The sequence below is a fragment of the Euprymna scolopes genome, chromosome 14 (genome assembly GCF_053919585.1).
Source record: "Euprymna scolopes isolate OS-2025 chromosome 14, ASM5391958v1, whole genome shotgun sequence".
In the NCBI taxonomy this organism is placed as follows: Eukaryota; Metazoa; Mollusca; class Cephalopoda; order Sepiida; family Sepiolidae; genus Euprymna; species Euprymna scolopes.
The window spans coordinates 121,254,331-121,273,203 of record NC_136495.1 but is presented as its reverse complement, the minus strand read 5'-3'; positions in this window follow the sequence as shown (position 1 = coordinate 121,273,203).

Below are 18,873 nucleotides of genomic sequence, written 5' to 3'. Positions count from 1 at the left end.
ATTCTGAGGAATAACTGCCGCGAGTTCCAGAACACGTATTTATTTTTATATTACATTGGACCCAATATATAGTAATGATTAAAAAAGTTTTTTTTAAATGACTCGTGCGCCACCACAAAGAATCGAAACCAAAACGTTCAGTTCACGATTTACTTTTTCCTTTGACGTTAATGACTGACCTATGAAGACATGTTTGCTGCAAGGCTAAAAATTAAAAGCTGTTACGTTACGTATGCATATTCGTAATGCCATCGTTCGACCTTCACTTGGCAAATTCCTTCTTTTTTTTATTTTCACACTTTTGCACCAATTTCCCCCGATTTTAAACTATTCTGAGCCAGGGATGTTTAATTTTGTGCATGCGCAAAAGCAACAGCAGGAGGAATGCTTTTTTTTCGACTTACCCTGCCAAGATCAATTGGTTTTTTTTATAAATTTTGACCCCTTAACAGCAATTTTGCCGGCTAAAAGCCAAATCTAAAGTGTGCTATAGGTCCAATAATCCATATATCAAATTTCAATCCTGTAGACCAAATATTCAGAGAAGAAATTAGTAGAGACTTGTTGCATACAAACTAACAAAGTCACTTATATATATATATATATATATATATATATATATATATATATATATACATATATATATGGGTTAATTTTATTTATATAGATAGAAGAAGAGAAGAAGATATATATATATATATATATATATATCTTCTTCCCTTCTTCTATCCATATAAATAAAATTAACTCATTTTTCCCCTCCGACTTTGACCTTGATAGGATTAAAAATCATGACATTACATGCAAATGTAATGCGTACAAACTGTAGCACATTATCTGAGGTGTGCTATAGGCCTATTACATCTACAGTTCCTCGCCAAGGTACATTCCTATATTTTTCCGGTGAGAGTCCGCTGCCAAAATTGGTTAGATTCAATGGAAGTTGCAATATCTTTTATCTGTTAGATTCCTCTTTTCCCTGCTCCCCATTTACACCGCAGCGGATGTGTTCACAAGGAACAGTACGAGGAAACACTGGTTTGGAATCGTACAAGGTTATTTATGCCGTATTTTGTTTGTTTGTTTGTTTGTTTTAATCTTTTTCCTCTGATTCTTTTTGCTTTTCCCGTAATAAAATGAAAATAAGAATTAAAAAGTTTTTAACGCGAAAACGCGATTATTATTATTATTATTGTTTTCTTTTTGCTTTTTTTAGTTAGTGTAAGACGCAACCTGAGGGACTAACCAGTTTTTTACTTCCGGTTTTAACGACTCTAACCGTGAAATATAACTATGACCTTTACTTATTAGCGCTTTCAACTCAACATTTACTTTCACACAAAGAATTCATTCTTTAATATTTATTCTTACAACGCAACGATATCGTGAATTCACTTGCATTACAATTAAATTACATTTAAAACAAATACATTCATTTACAATTCGAGAAAACAAAATAATTCATTTAGAATTCGAGTGTGATGCGGGACTACTGAAACTAAACCAAAACAAACTTCACTGCGGAATTGATATTTGACCTAATTCACTTTTTAGTTAATTCATCACATTTTTTTTTGGCGCTTTCGCCTCAATAATTCAAGTTCGATCGAACTTTTTGGGGATTTTTCAAACACCCGGGCACCGCCGGACCGTTCGTATTGTATCACGTTCATTTTTGTTAATTGTTTTTGTTTTTTTTCACGATTTTTAAAAATAGTTTTAACATTGTTTGTTTTTATAATATTTAAACAAGGTTATTACTTTGCTTTGTTTTCATTTTATCACCACCCAACCACACACGCCTCTAAACCCCCGGGCAACGCCGGGTACCCTCCGCTAGTATATATATAAAGTTTGGTCACCCTCTATTGTTATGTCTTTTTAAACTTATTTTATTATTTTATATTTCCATTTTTAATTTTTTAATTATTTAGATCATTGTAATAATTATTTAAGTAATTGAAATAATTAACGCGTTTCTGGCATTCTGTGAAGCGTCCTCTTCAGAAAGTATTCAAAATGTAAAATATTTAAAATATATTTAAAATGTATAAAAGCGTTTTTGCTGACCATTTTGATGACATGTTTCCAAAAGGTGGAAATATCTGTAAATTTTTGTAAAAGTCTTCATGGGTCTGTTCCTCCTGTTTGGTCATTGGGTGTTGCTGTTTTTTCTTTCTCATCCCTTTCCTTACGTTCCACCCCCCACACTCTTTCTTTACTTACTTCTTTTTTGCGTGGAAGTGTTGGGCGCGTTAATGCTTGGTCAAATAAGTGCGTTTGTGTGTGTTTTACTGGTTTGTTGAATGTGTATTATGTATAATAGTTTGGGTAAGCCTTATATAGAATTCGTTATTTGGTAGGGATGTTTTCATTCAATTTTGATTTTTAGCTTTTTAGATTTTAGTTTCTTTCTATTGTGATTTTCATTTTCGTCTTAATCAGTTATTAGGGTAAGGGTTATTATGTTTGTTGATATAAAGAAGCGAGGTATTTTTTGATGTTTCCATTTATTTGTCTCCCCACGTGGGCAGGGCAAGACACAGGATCGGTTTTCAGTGTGCGGGCACTCTACATGGGTACAAGAATAAGAATGAGAAGTGTCTCAGTCACGAAGGATTTCTCTTCCACTGACTGAGGGTAGGAGAGGCGGATTCAGTATCGGAATGGATACTACACTACGGCACTAGGTATTTATTCGTGTTGGTCTCGTAGTAAAGTAAGGTTGGTATTGTTCAATGTGTTACATGAGAGAGAGGGAATTTTGTGCCTGTGTGTGTGGCTGTATGTGTGTGTTTTAATGTGTCAGTTCTGATATATGTGTTGGGGTGTGTACGTTGCGTGTGTACGAGTATATTACGTGTGTGCGAGTGTGTTTTACATTTCGTTTGTGTGTTGATATAAAGCTCTGTTCAATTCGGGGGTGAATCTTGTTATGAAATATTTTTTCTGTTAAGTAATTGTCTGTTTGGAAGAATGGCATTATTTTGAAATCATTTCCACTGCATGTATGTATGGCCACTCTATTGCTGAGGTTTTTGGTGGCGCCTATGTAAGATGTATCGCATGCTGTGCATCTTAGTGCATACGCTACATTTCTAGAGGTGCAATTTAGGTCTTTTTTATTCTAAATATTTGTGTTGGGTTTTTGAATGTGGATGTGCTCCTTCTATTATTATGTCACAAACTCCACATCGCTGTTTGTTGCATTTTGTAGCCCATTTTGAAGTGCGTTGATTGAGTTCATAGGCGGTTAGGATGTGTTTTAAGTTTTTGGGTTGGCGTTTGTTTTTATTATTTTTGTTATTTTAAGTATGTTGTTTAGTTTATCGTTCTGACTGAGAAGGATAAGATTTTTTGTTATCTCTGTAAATAGTTCTGGGTTGTTTGTATTGTGTGTAGAGACGTATGCTAGAATCTGTTTTTTGTTGTGTTTTTTTTTCTTAGTTGGTCTACTGGACTTTTATGTATTAGTGGTGATGGATATCCTCTTTTCCGCAGGGTTATTTACAGTTCATTTAGTCGGGTCGAACGGAGGTATTTGGCTGTGACTATGGTGCAGACTCTGCGTGCCAGAAGAAGGATATATATATATATATATATATATATATATATATATATATATATATATATATATATATATATATATATATATATATACACACTGCGTGTCAAATTATTAACGAGATAACATTTTTTTTTACCAGTTTCAGAAACTTACCGGTAGCTTCGAAAATGTTGGCAATGCTGAGCTGCGTATACTGTGAGAGTTTTCTAATCTCAACAATTAATCTGACAGAAACTAAGCTATTTTGGTGGCCTTTTTGCTGTCGGGCTGATGCAAAATCATCTGTATAGCACTAGGTCAACCCTCTTAGGCCTTGCCCCCTGGCTTTCGGAAGAAACAAGTTTATCACTTGTAACCTGAGGTGCCCTCACCGGGGAATGCGAACGCGGCTACTCAGGCATATTTTTGCAGGGCTGAAGTGCTCTTTCTGGAGCACTGACTCATTTTCCCACCGTCCGACTTAATGTCACATCGTCTTGTTGTGGGAGAGAGGTAAATATTCGCCTTCAGGATTAAGTTTATTTTGTCCTTAGTCAATATAGTAGAAACCTAAACAGTCCACTTCTAAAGACAGTGGGTCAAGTACGATAACAATTAAACCAGCTTGATACGATTTTAAAAAGTGTTTTCAAACCTACCTATATTTTAACATAATGTGAACGATTTGCGCCTGTATAGTTGTGGAGAGCTGGCAAACAGATAAAAGTCCGATGCCCCCCAGATACCAATTTTTCAATTTTGACCTCGTAGCAGCCCTTTTCTCCGGATGAAAACGGATTAAAAAGTTTTTCACGTGTCTGAATATCCTATATACCAAATTTCAAGTCTATAAATAAAAAATTGGTTGAGTATATAGGTTGAGAAGTGTCCTCACACACAGACACATTCTTACTTTTATATCAAAAACCACCTTCCCTTCTTTACTCATAAAATCAAATTTGCATGCATGATTATTGAAGCGAGCCGGACACACGTACGTTAATTTTTATTATGTTACATTAGTTTAATAAAAAGAAGTATTTGTAAAGCGAATGAAGTAATAGTCGTTTTTTTTTTTCTGTCTCTTCATTTCGATTCTTTATAAGTGTTCTTCTTTTCCGTTTAGAAACTATTCCTCTTTACCGTTTGATAGGCTCTAATTAGAAAATAATTATTAATTCCAAGACAACAAAAAAAAACGTATAATTAAGCAAGAGATGATTTGATTAATTGTGTTTGTCTTATTAATAACTGCAAGAAAAGAAAACCAGAGAAAATACAGCAAAATCTTTTGATTATTATAATTTCTTTGTCTCAAAAAAACAACGAAAAAAAAAAGAAACGCTTCATAATTGCATGTAATGTTTTCTGAATTTTTTAGATGATGATTGATAATTCGTATTATTTAGTATCTTCGGACTACTATTCTCATCTTTATACAATGGTTTCGTTGATGTATCCTCTGATCTTCTTCAAGTGTATCTTGGTGAACTCGGGAATCTTTCCGTCGAACTTGAGAATCCGTACGGAAATCTATATGTGGCGTAACGGATAAAGTACTAGGTTAAATTCAGTTCTAAGTGACACTTTGCTGGGGAGGGGGTGAAGTATACGATCTTCACTGCGGCGTGATTAAGAATACAATTACGAATTACTTAGAACTTTTGTCCGGTCATGGCTGAAGGAACGAGAGCATGCTCCCCCCTCCCCCACGTGGATTAAATAAAAGGTTCCGTTCAAAATTCCGTACGGATTCCCGAGTTCAGCAGAAAGATTTCCGAGTTCGACAAGATACACCTAAAAGAAGGTCAGAGATTGCATCAGCCGCAACGTTAGGACAATAACATTCCGCATGAAAACAGTAGTTCCAAATAATAAAAACACTGATTTTGTTTTATTGTTGTATTTCCCCGGTGTTCCTAAAAGAAAGACGACATATATATATATATTAAATTAATTCCGTTTTCGGAAATAAGGGTTGTTGCCTGATGAGGCCTCTAGTTGGTAAATACTGGTAGACCGAAACATGCTCATGACTGTGTAGCAACAAACTACTGCTTATGTAAAGACAAATGTAACTTGTTCTACTTCTGTATTGAGCACTCTCGTATGAACCTCGTTATATTTCACTGGTTAACCTACCTTTGGAAAATAGCAACTCAAATATATATATATATATATATATATATATATATATATATATATATATATATATATATAAATAATGGTATATCTTTATTATTGTTGGCGTTGTTGAAGGGGTGTGGGTTAGTAAGGAAAGAACACACATGTATAGGAATTCTGTAGAATGGGTTTTATCAGACTCAAATCACCACGATATTAATTTCGGGTTGTTATTATATAACAATTTGTTTCATTTCCGCTTTTACTACAAATAAATGCTCATTGCGAAATTTTGCTGTCAATGTAGCCATGCACAGAGAGCGTTTTATTTAGTAATTCCTTTTGTCGGTCACTCTTGCACGTGGTTTTAATCAACAATTATTTAATTTTTGACAATCCATCATATTTGTTTTTCCTGACCAGGTGGCTTGTCTTTAATCAACGCTTATTTTATTTTCGACAATCAATCCTGTTTGTTTGTTTGTTTGTTTTTCGGCCAGGTCCTTGTCCATAATAAGTATGCCTTGTCATGCGTCCGTTTCGGTACAGCTGGACGGGATATTTAACACTCCAACATTTACTTCTTCATTGAATTATCTTTCCGAAAATGTAATATATTTTGTTACAAGAAATGCATTAAGATACGAGGCGAGTATGGGAGAAGGGAAAGGGTCAATGAGTGAAACCAAAATGAAAACGAAACGAAAAAAAAAAATTAGATAGATACCTGGTATAAGGTCAACAAAAAGGAGAGTAGGAAAGAAAATGTCTGATAGACGTCATCTTTTATATAAATAGAAAATGAACGATTGTGCTCTCCAATTTTTTTTAACTCAATAGGGGCGGTTGTACACACGGGCATGAAGATGTGCACTAACCCTAAGTTCCGGTGGCAACCCTTTTAACTTCGTCTCGTGTTGGACCCTTCAAAAATGTAACCAGACACTCACTGGTTACTGGAATTTACCACTCTAATGCCAAGAGTGCAACACCTTTAACATAGCTGGTATGTGACTCTACCAGACGGGTCTCTCGACTGGGCATTTAATGTCAGTCGTTGTGGTTGAATTCTTTCTTTGTGGATGTTCCGGTGTTGATTGATGTGCCGCTTAAATCAACCGCAGCCTGAGTGTTGGGTATCAGGACAGGTCGGGAAACAACCGAGTCAATTGCAAATCAACAGGCAATCAATAATTAACGAAACATTAGAAATCATTTTCTTATAAAAGAAAAATCAATATATAGTTTGAAGAAAAGAAGTTGATTAAATACTTCACTGCTTCTTTGGACTTAAGAAAAGCAAAAATGCAGGATTTTTAACTGAATCATATTCTTTCAAATAGCTTTCTTCCACTTAGCAATTTCGAAACTTATTCAAAACATTCCTTTATTTGAATAACTTACTAGCAGTTCAGCCCAGTCGTTGACTGGGTTCAAAAATAGCCTACAGAAAATGGACTCTGATTTATGAAAGTATGATAGGTTATGAAAAGGAAGGGTTGTAAAGAGATAGCTTCGAATTTGGGGGTATCAAAACCAAAGCAAAATATGATGAAAGTAAAAATAAAATAGATAAACCTCATAATTTATTATACCATACCTGTTCACACTGAAACACTTATCACAATAGTCTGTAGATCTATATTAAAAAACCTTGTTAAACTTTGTGACATATTTTCATTCTATGGAGGTCAGGCGCGAACGAACACCCCATAATTTTATTATACCATATTTCTTCAAACTTAAAGATAATTATCAAAGTATACTTACGCAGATAGATGTGAAAAGTCTTTATTAAAGTTTGTGCCTATTTCCATTCTATGGAGGCCAGGCGCGAACGCAGACCCCACAATTTTATTATACCATCCCTATTTAAGTTAAAACATACTTATCAAAGTATTATTATGTACATCTATATCAAAAACACTTGTAAACGTTATTTTTAATTTTTTAATTTTTTATTTCCATATTTTGTGGACCAGGCGCGAACGCAGACCCCACAATTTAAATGAACCACCGTTCTGCCAGATCAAACATACCCATTCCTGTGTCTCGATACATCTTCTATCATTATATGTAATCAGTTTTTTAAAATAGTCAACAATATAGGAGCCTATTCGTGACCAGACACACACACACACACACACACACACACACACACACACACACACACACACATTCAGCTTTATATTATAGAAGATATATATATATATATACATATATAAATATATATATGCATATATATTTATATATATATACATACATATATATACATACATATATATATGTGTGTGTACATATATATACATATATGCACACATGTATATACATATATATTTATATATATATACATACATATATACATATATATATATACGCGTGCCCCCACACACACGCACATATAAGTTATGTTAATTAATCGACGTCTTGATGATGTTAGTCATCTCATGAGTTTAACAATAGCCTAAAATGATTAAATATACTAAATAAATCAATTAAAAGATAGAATAAAACAAGATATCAAAAGTAGAAATAAAAAACAAAACTAAATATGAAAAATGTAAGATTATTACCAAATGTATATATATATATATATATATATATATATATATATATATATATATACATACTAGCAGGGAGATCCGATGTTGCCCGGGATTGAATGATGATCAACGAATATTTCACAATCCTATAACTTTATTGTCATCGGAATCGCCCGGGAAGAAGCTTCACATGCCTCCATGCAGAAACATAATCCAAAAAATATGTTATTCTACATTGCGCTCTAGAAAATCTACTGTTTCTTTTATAAAATTATTTTATATAAACTTCTTTCCGGTTAACGAAAAAAAAACATTAAAAAATTTACGTGCGGGGTTTGAACCTACAGACCACGTTATGCAAAAAAAGTCAAAACAAAAAAATAAAACACGCTATCAATTTACCCACAGTAGAATTTTCACGGTCCGTTGTTCTATTATTGTTGCTAAGCGGCGACATGGAACAAATGGCTTTACCGATGTTTCGATTATTGATTATCGGTAATTATAGAAGATATTCTGAGACAAAACTTAACTAAGATCTCTCCCATACTTATACACTAAAGTTTTGTAAATTTTAAAGAAAATCTGTTGGAAATTTAAAAAAAAAAAAAAGGGCACAGGGTATGGGAAAAAATTTTTAACGTCATATACCTGTTCGTATATTTTTAAAAAATATGGTGCAATTCATATTTTTTTGAACAAATATGTTCGTTATAATTTAACTATAGATGTGTAACTGAAATTACAAAAATAAAAATTTGAAAATAAATGAAATTTTTGTTTTGTTTTTTTAATTTATTGATTGATTATATGTATTAATTATTATATTTATTGATTATAATATGTATTAATTATTATATTTATTAATTATTATATGTATTAATTATTATATTTATTAATTATTATATGTATTAATTATTATATTTATTAATTATTATATGTATTAATTATTATATTTATTGATTATTATATGTATTAATTATTATATTTATTAATTATTATATGTATTAATTATTATATTTATTAATTATTATATGCATTAATTATTATATTTATTAATTATTATATGTATTAATTATTATATTTATTAATTATTATATGTATTAATTATTATATTTATTAATTATTATATGTATTAATTATTATATTTATTGATTATTATATGTATTAATTATTATATTTATTAATTATTATATGTATTAATTATTATATTTATTAATTATTATATGTATTAATTATTATATGTATTAATTATTATATGTATTAATTATTATATGTAGTGATTATTATATTTATTAATTATTATATGCATTAATTATTATATTTATTAATTATTATATGTATTAATTATTATATTTATTAATTATTATATGCATTAATTATTATATTTATTAATTATTATATGTATTAATTATTATATTTATTAATTATTATATGTATTAATTATTATATTTATTGATTATTATATGTATTAATTATTATATGTAGTGATTGATTATATGTAATTATTATTATATTTATTGATTGATTATATGTATTAATCATTATATTTATTAATTATTATATGTATTAATTATTATATTTATTGATTGATTATATGTATTAATTATTATATTTATTGATTATTATATGTATTAATTATTATATTTATTGATTGATTATATGTATTAATTATTATATGTATTAATTATTATATGTATTAATTATTATATTTATTGATTATTATATGTATTAATTATTATATTTATTGATTATTATATGTATTAATTATTATATGTAGTGATTGATTATATGTAATTATTATTATATTTATTGATTGATTATATGTATTAATTATTATATTTATTGATTATTATATGTATTAATTATTATATTTATTGATTGATTATATGTATTAATTATTATATTTATTGATTGATTATATGTATTAATTATTATATTTATTGATTATTATATGTATTAATTATTATATTTATTGATTATTATATGTATTAATTATTATATTTATTGATTATTATATGTATTAATCATTATATTTATTAATTATTATATGTATTAATTATTATATTTCTTGATTGATTATATGTATTAATTATTATATTTATTGATTGATTATATGTAATTATTATTATATTTATTGATTGATTATATGCATTAATTATTATATTTATTGATTATTATATGTATTAATCATTATATTTATTAATTATTATATGTATTAATTATTATATTTCTTGATTGATTATATGTATTAATTATTATATTTATTGATTATTATATGTATTAATCATTATATTTATTAATTATTATATGTATTAATTATTATATTTCTTGATTGATTATATGTATTAATTATTATATTTATTGATTGATTATATGTAATTATTATTATATTTATTGATTGATTATATGTATTAATTATTATATTTATTGATTGATTATATGTATTAATCATTATATTTATTGATTGATTATATGTATTAATTATTATATCTATTGATTGATTATATGTATTAATTATTATATTTATTGATTATTATATGTATTAATTATTATATTAATTGATTGATTATATGTATTAATTATTATATTTATTGATTATTATATGTATTAATCATTATATTTATTAATTATTATATGTATTAATTATTATATTTCTTGATTGATTATATGTATTAATTATTATATTTATTGATTATTATATGTATTAATCATTATATTTATTAATTATTATATGTATTAATTATTATATTTCTTGATTGATTATATGTATTAATTATTATATTTATTGATTGATTATATGTATTAATTATTATATTTATTGATTGATTATATGTATTAATTATTATATTTATTAATTATTATATGTATTAATTATTATATTTATTGATTATTATATGTATTAATTATTATATTTATTGATTGATTATATGTATTAATTATTATATTTATTGATTGATTATATGTATTAATTATTATATTTATTGATTGATTATATGTATTAATTATTATATGTAGTGATTGATTATATGTATTAATTAGTATATTTATTGATTGATTATATGTATTAATTATTATATTTATTGATTGATTACATGTATTAATTATTATATTTATTGATTGATTATATGTATTAATTATTATATTTATTGATTGATTATATGTATCAATTATTATATTTATTGGTTGATTATATGTATTAATTATTATATTTATTGATTGATTATATGTATCAATTATTATATTTATTGATTGATTATATGTATTAATTATTATATGTAGTGATCGATTATATGTATTAATTATTATATTTATTGATTGATTATATGTTTAATTATTATATTTATTGATTATTATATGTATTAATTATTATAGTTATTGATTGATTATATGTATTAATTATTACATGTAGTGATTGATTATATGTATTAATTATTATATTTATTGATTGATTATATGTATTAATTATTATATTTATTGATTGATTATATGTAATTATTATTATATTTATTGATTGATTATATGTATTAATTATTATATTTATTGATTATTATATGTATTAATTAGTATATTTATTGATTATTATATGTATTAATTATTATATTTCTTGATTGATTATATGTATTAATTATTATATTTATTGATTGATTATATGTATTAATTATTATATTTATTGATTGATTATATGTATTAATTATTATATTTATTGATTGATTATATGTATTAATTATTATATGTATTGATTGATTATATGTATTAATTATTATATTTATTGATTGATTATATGTATTAATTATTATATGTAGTGATTGATTATATGTATTATTATATTTATTGATTGATTATATGTATTAATTATTATATTTATTGATTGATTATATGTATTAATTATTATATTTATTGATTGATTATATGTATTAATTATTATATTTATTGATTGATTATATGTAATTATTATTATATGTAGTGATTGATTATATGTATTATTATATTTATTGATTGATTATATGTATTAATTATTATATTTATTGATTGATTATATGTATTAATTATTATATGTATTGATTGATTATATGTATTAATTATTATATTTATTGATTGATTATATGTATTAATTATTATATGTAGTGATTGATTATATGTATTATTATATTTATTGATTGATTATATGTATTAATTATTATATTTATTGATTGATTATATGTATTAATTATTATATTTATTGATTGATTATATGTATTAATTATTATATTTATTGATTGATTATATGTAATTATTATTATATGTAGTGATTGATTATATGTATTATTATATTTATTGATTGATTATATGTATTAATTATTATATTTATTGATTGATTATATGTATTAATTGTTATATTTATTGATTGATTATATGTATTAATTATTATATTTATTGATTGATTATATGTATTAATTATTATATTTATTGATTGATTATATGTAATTATTATTATATGTAGTGATTGATTATATGTATTATTATATTTATTGATTGATTATATGTATTAATTATTATATTTATTGATTGATTATATGTATTAATTATTACATGTAGTGATTGATTATATGTATTATTATATTTATTGATTGATTATATGTATTAATTATTATATTTATTGATTGATTATATGTATTAATTATTATATTTATTGATTGATTATATGTATTAATTATTATATTTATTGATTGATTATATGTATTAATTATTACATGTAGTGATTGATTATATGTATTATTATATTTATTGATTGATTATATGTATTAATTATTATATTTATTGATTGATTATATGTATTAATTATTATATTTATTGATTGATTATATGTATTAATTATTATATTTATTGATTGATTATATGTATTAATTATTATATGTAGTGATTGATTATATGTATTATTATATTTATTGATTGATTATATGTATTAATTATTATATTTATTGATTGATTATATGTATTAATTATTATATTTATTGATTGATTATATGTATTAATTATTATATTTATTGATTGATTATATGTATTAATTATTATATTTATTGATTGATTATATGTATTAATTATTATATTTATTGATTGATTATATGTATTAATTATTACATGTAGTGATTGATTATATGTATTATTATATTTATTAATTGATTATATGTATTAATTATTATATTTATTGATTGATTATATGTATTAATTATTATATTTATTGATTGATTATATGTATTAATTATTATATTTATTGATTGATTATATGTATTAATTATTATATTTATTGATTGATTATATGTATTAATTATTATATTTATTGATTGATTATATGTATTAATTATTATATTTATTGATTGATTATATGTATTAATTATTATATTTATTGATTGATTATATGTATTAATTATTATATTTATTGATTGATTATATGTAATTATTATTATATGTAGTGATTGATTATATGTATTATTATATTTATTGATTGATTATATGTATTAATTATTATATTTATTGATTGATTATATGTATTAATTATTACATGTAGTGATTGATTATATGTATTATTATATTTATTGATTGATTATATGTATTAATTATTATATTTATTGATTGATTATATGTATTAATTATTATATTTATTGATTGATTATATGTATTAATTATTATATTTATTGATTGATTATATGTATTAATTATTACATGTAGTGATTGATTATATGTATTATTATATTTATTGATTGATTATATGTATTAATTATTATATTTATTGATTGATTATATGTATTAATTATTATATTTATTGATTGATTATATGTATTAATTATTATATTTATTGATTGATTATATGTATTAATTATTATATGTAGTGATTGATTATATGTATTATTATATTTATTGATTGATTATATGTATTAATTATTATATTTATTGATTGATTATATGTATTAATTATTATATGTAGTGATTGACTATATGTATTATTATATTTATTGATTGATTATATGTATTAATTATTATATTTATTGATTGATTATATGTATTAATTATTATATTTATTGATTGATTATATGTATTAATTATTATATTTATTGATTGATTATATGTATTAATTATTATATTTATTGATTGATTATATGTATTAATTATTATATGTAGTGATTGATTATATGTATTAATTATTATATTTATTGATTGATTATATGTATTAATTATTATATTTATTGATTGATTATATGTATTAATTATTATATTTATTGATTGATTATATGTATTAATTATTATATTTATTGATTGATTATATGTATTAATTATTATATTTATTGATTGATTATATGTATTAATTATTATATTTATTGATTGATTATATGTATTAATTATTATATTTATTGATTGATTATATGTATTAATTATTATATTTATTGATTGATTATATGTATTAATTATTATATTTATTGATTGATTATATGTATTAATTATTATAGGTGATGTTTTCGTTCTGAAATAGAACAGAGTCATACATTTCATAACATCAAAAATATATTTTCAAATATTTTTACTGCTGTTTTGTTTTCTTAATTTCATTCATCCAGAAGAAGTCTCGCAATAAAAAGAAACGTTGATGAACACATAACTTGTTTTTTTTTTCTTTCTTTGTTTATTTCTCTATTTCGTTGGAATACTATTTCCATTATTCTCATCACTCTGTTAAAAAGGAACACCAAACTTTTAAGCAATAGATGCGAAAATACTAAAAGGATATTAAGTGCTGCCAACTCTCACAACAAGAGAACCTTTTTGCTTAAATGTATACAAGAAAAAATCATACTCAAAAGTACATTTAAATATTTGAATTATTCACACCACATTTTCCCGGATTATATTAAAAAATATTTATATTCTTCAGCAGATCTTTTAAAACAGCAAAGTTTGTATTTATTCCATGAAGCTCAAACAGTAGCTATCGACCTACTACAGAATCACACAACGATACACAAACCTTTCACAAAGATTCAACACCTGCCATATTTTCAAACTCGAAAATAAACTTACAAGATTAATCTCAAACAGCAAATGGAGTACCATAGAACGGATCTAATACAAAATCTTACTTCTAAAGAACTCTCCAACATCGAAATTGAAGTCTTCGACTAAAATTTGCAACTGGCATACATTCGAATATTACCATAAACACAATTTTGAATAATTACAAACATCAAAGACAGATTAAAAAAAAAAAAAAGGCTTCATGAAGGGTGTTATTTCAGCTGCAGATATGATGTTGTACTACCAAAAAGATACATAGATGACGTGAAACACCTAGCCAGTAACAAAAACATAATTATATCCCCAGCTGACAAAAGTAGCGGTATAGTAATAATGGAAAAAGACACATGTCTGGAGAAAGTTTCTGCACTGTTGGCAAACAGAGACACATATACCAACACTGATTTAAACACAGTAAATAGAAGTATTGAAACCTTCAAATCAAATTTTTTTTTAAAAACTTATAAAAAAACAACAAAACTTGAACATCATACATTGAATACCACCCCAATATTCCGTCATTATATAGCCTCCCCAAAACTAACAAACCGGATTTCCCTATGCGTTCTATAATATCTGGCATCGGTAGTGCAACACACAAAAGTGCACGGTCATTATCCAACGTCCCAACTCCACTAATGGACACTATCAACACCTCCCACATAAAGAACTCAGGAGATTTATGCAAATATAAATAACAAAGATATACACAGCTTAAGCATAACATCATTATGCACTAATGTCCCCCATAAAAAAAATGTTTAAATTTATTCCATACATACCTAAAAAAGATCAAACATTAACTTACCATTTCCTTCTGATACCTTTATAAAATCGATTTATTGCCTGCTGTAGCTAGAATTGTGCACCAGAAATAAAGCTTCAGGTGCCTCTCTGCAGTGACTTTGTTCACAATATATTGTAATCTACATTGCACTGTAGAGAACCTATTGTTGATGTTATAAAATTATTTTTTATATACAATGTTTTGAATTAAAGTTTAAAATGCAAAAGTCAAGTATCATTCTTCAGTTGTGTTATACGCAGAAACATTCATTTCGAACGCATCACTGTCATATCCAAGAACTTACTGTTGATTTTATATACCTGGCCTTACTGCTTGTGTTGTGATAATGGCTTGAATTTTAGTTTAAAATGAAAAATCCAAAAGTTGCGCATTAAACAGAAATATTCATTTCAAACGTGCCCTGTCATATCAAAGAACCTATGGTGGATTTTATATGCCGAATTGTGTGGTACTCAAACTTCCCAAATGCACGTGTGATGTTAGGCTGTGGTCAAAATCGTCTGTTTCTTTTTTCATCAGATTATTTTGATTACACTGGTCTGCAAAGTTTCAAAGGTAAAGCATCTGATAAGTGATTCTGATGTTATTTGCGATGCAGAATCTAAAAATCAAACTCATTTCGTTCAATCAGATCACGTTTTTTGAGATGCGAGGCGGTAAAAATAATTAAAAACGCCATTTAGTGCTATTTATTCCCTTTAATTTTAGAAAAAAATTCTTGACAAAAGAAATAAATTTTCTTGCATAGTTCAGAAGATAAAGAGGATAAATTACAGAAAATCTAACCATGGATGAAGGGCCTTTTCAGTGACTTTATCCTGTGTTGGGCAGCCTCTGTTTCAATGTAATCATACTACCCAAGTCTCCTGTTTTGCACACCTCTCTATCTGTCTAGATTTCAGTGACTTTATCCTGTGTTGGGCAGCCACCAGGTCTCATTTCAAACACCAACAGCAGTCCGCAAGAAAGTTCACATCCCACAGAGTTTGGTAGCGTTCGTCCAAGACATTAATATCCTGGTGTAAACGTTCTCCCTGTTCCACATTGAAGTCACCACAGTTCTGAGAGAAATAGTCTAAGTGAGACTGTAGAAAGTGCATTTTGACTGACATGCACCTCCCTAATTTTTGATAGCTGTTCAAGAGCTCATCGACTTCTTTCTCGTATTCTGCAGCTAGAAAGTTTCTTATCACTAACTTAATCAACCACCAAACAAACAACTCAGCTGCATTCAGTGCATCATCAAACATTAAGTCCTTGATAAGATGCCAGCCTTAAGCTTTTCCAGACTTATCCAAGGAAACTTCTGCTGAAGAAAAGTAAATCCCATGCCGTCCTTATCCATTGCTTTCATAAAGTTCTTCATCAGTCCAAGTGTGATATGTAATGGTGGGAGTAAGACCTTGTTGGGTTCAACAAGAGAACGAGTCTGAAAATTATGTGAACCAGGTTCCCCAAATTTTATTCAAATTCATGCGATATTTACTAAGTTATGAGATTTTATTTATTATCAAGTAATTTATACTGTCCATTGCTTTATTTCAGATTTTTTAAAATACCAAGAAAGGGGCAATTAACAGTTATTGAAAAGGACTCGCAGACGGATTGTTCATCAAAGATTTAGCTATGGAGCTGGAAAGGGATCCAAGAACTTTGGCTTCATTCGTGAACAACCCCAACACCAAATCCAGAAAGGATAAGGGCACCAAGAGAAACTTTTCACATCATGATATTTGGAAAATTCGTAAGGAAGTCAACCGAAACACAATGCTGCAATATCTCCAAGATCCAGACAGGCCCGATATAATTTGTTGAATGAGGTGTCAAGGAACATCAAAACTATTTCAAAGACTCCATTGAGCAAACAACATAGGGAAAAACGAATCGTTTGTGCATAGAATTACATGAAAATCGATTTCCAACGTTTCCTATTTACAGATGAGACTTGTGCTACTCTTGGTGGCCCGGATGGATGGGCCAAAGTTTGGAACTCGAACGGAACTTCAACTCCTTACAGAGTTCATCACCAACAAGGAGATGAAGGCATCATGTTTTGGGCGAGAATCATTAGGGATAAGTTGGTTGGACTATTGCGAGTTCCAGAGCGTGTAAAACTTACCAGCAATGCGTACACGGCCTATTTGTCACCATGGTTAGATGACCTACCATTGTCACGTCGTTTTCAGATGATTTTTATGCATGACAATGCACTATCCCATTCTGCAAAGGCGACTGCAGCCTTCCTTGCATCTATGAGCATCTTTGGAGAAACCCTCATGAGCTGGCCACCGTGTTCTCCGGATCTTAACCCCATTGAACATCTATGGTCAATATCAAAAAGAGTTGTCTATGAGGGAGGAGAGCAATTGACTTCAAAGGATGCCCTGTGGGGAATAACAGTTAATGTCGCCAGAACCATAACTCTTTTTCAGATCAAACAATTGACTTCCTCAGTGGACAAAAGGTTGTTTAATGTTATTTCCAAAAATGGTGGATATGGCGATAAATAATTAATTTATTTGAGGCTTAGCACCTAGGATGTGTTTTGTTTATTATTCTTTAACAGAAAAAATATAATAAAGAGTAAATTTTTCATGATTAAACATTGTAGTTTTGCCCTAATACAACATTTTAAGAGACTTGTAATAAAACAATGGACAGTGGAAATTCATTGATAAAGAATAAAATGTCATAACTTTGTGAATATCACATGAATTTGAATAAAATTTTGGGAAATAACTAACCTTAAAACAGTCATTCAATTATACAATTTTTATTTTTTTTTTTACATATATTTAGTGAAA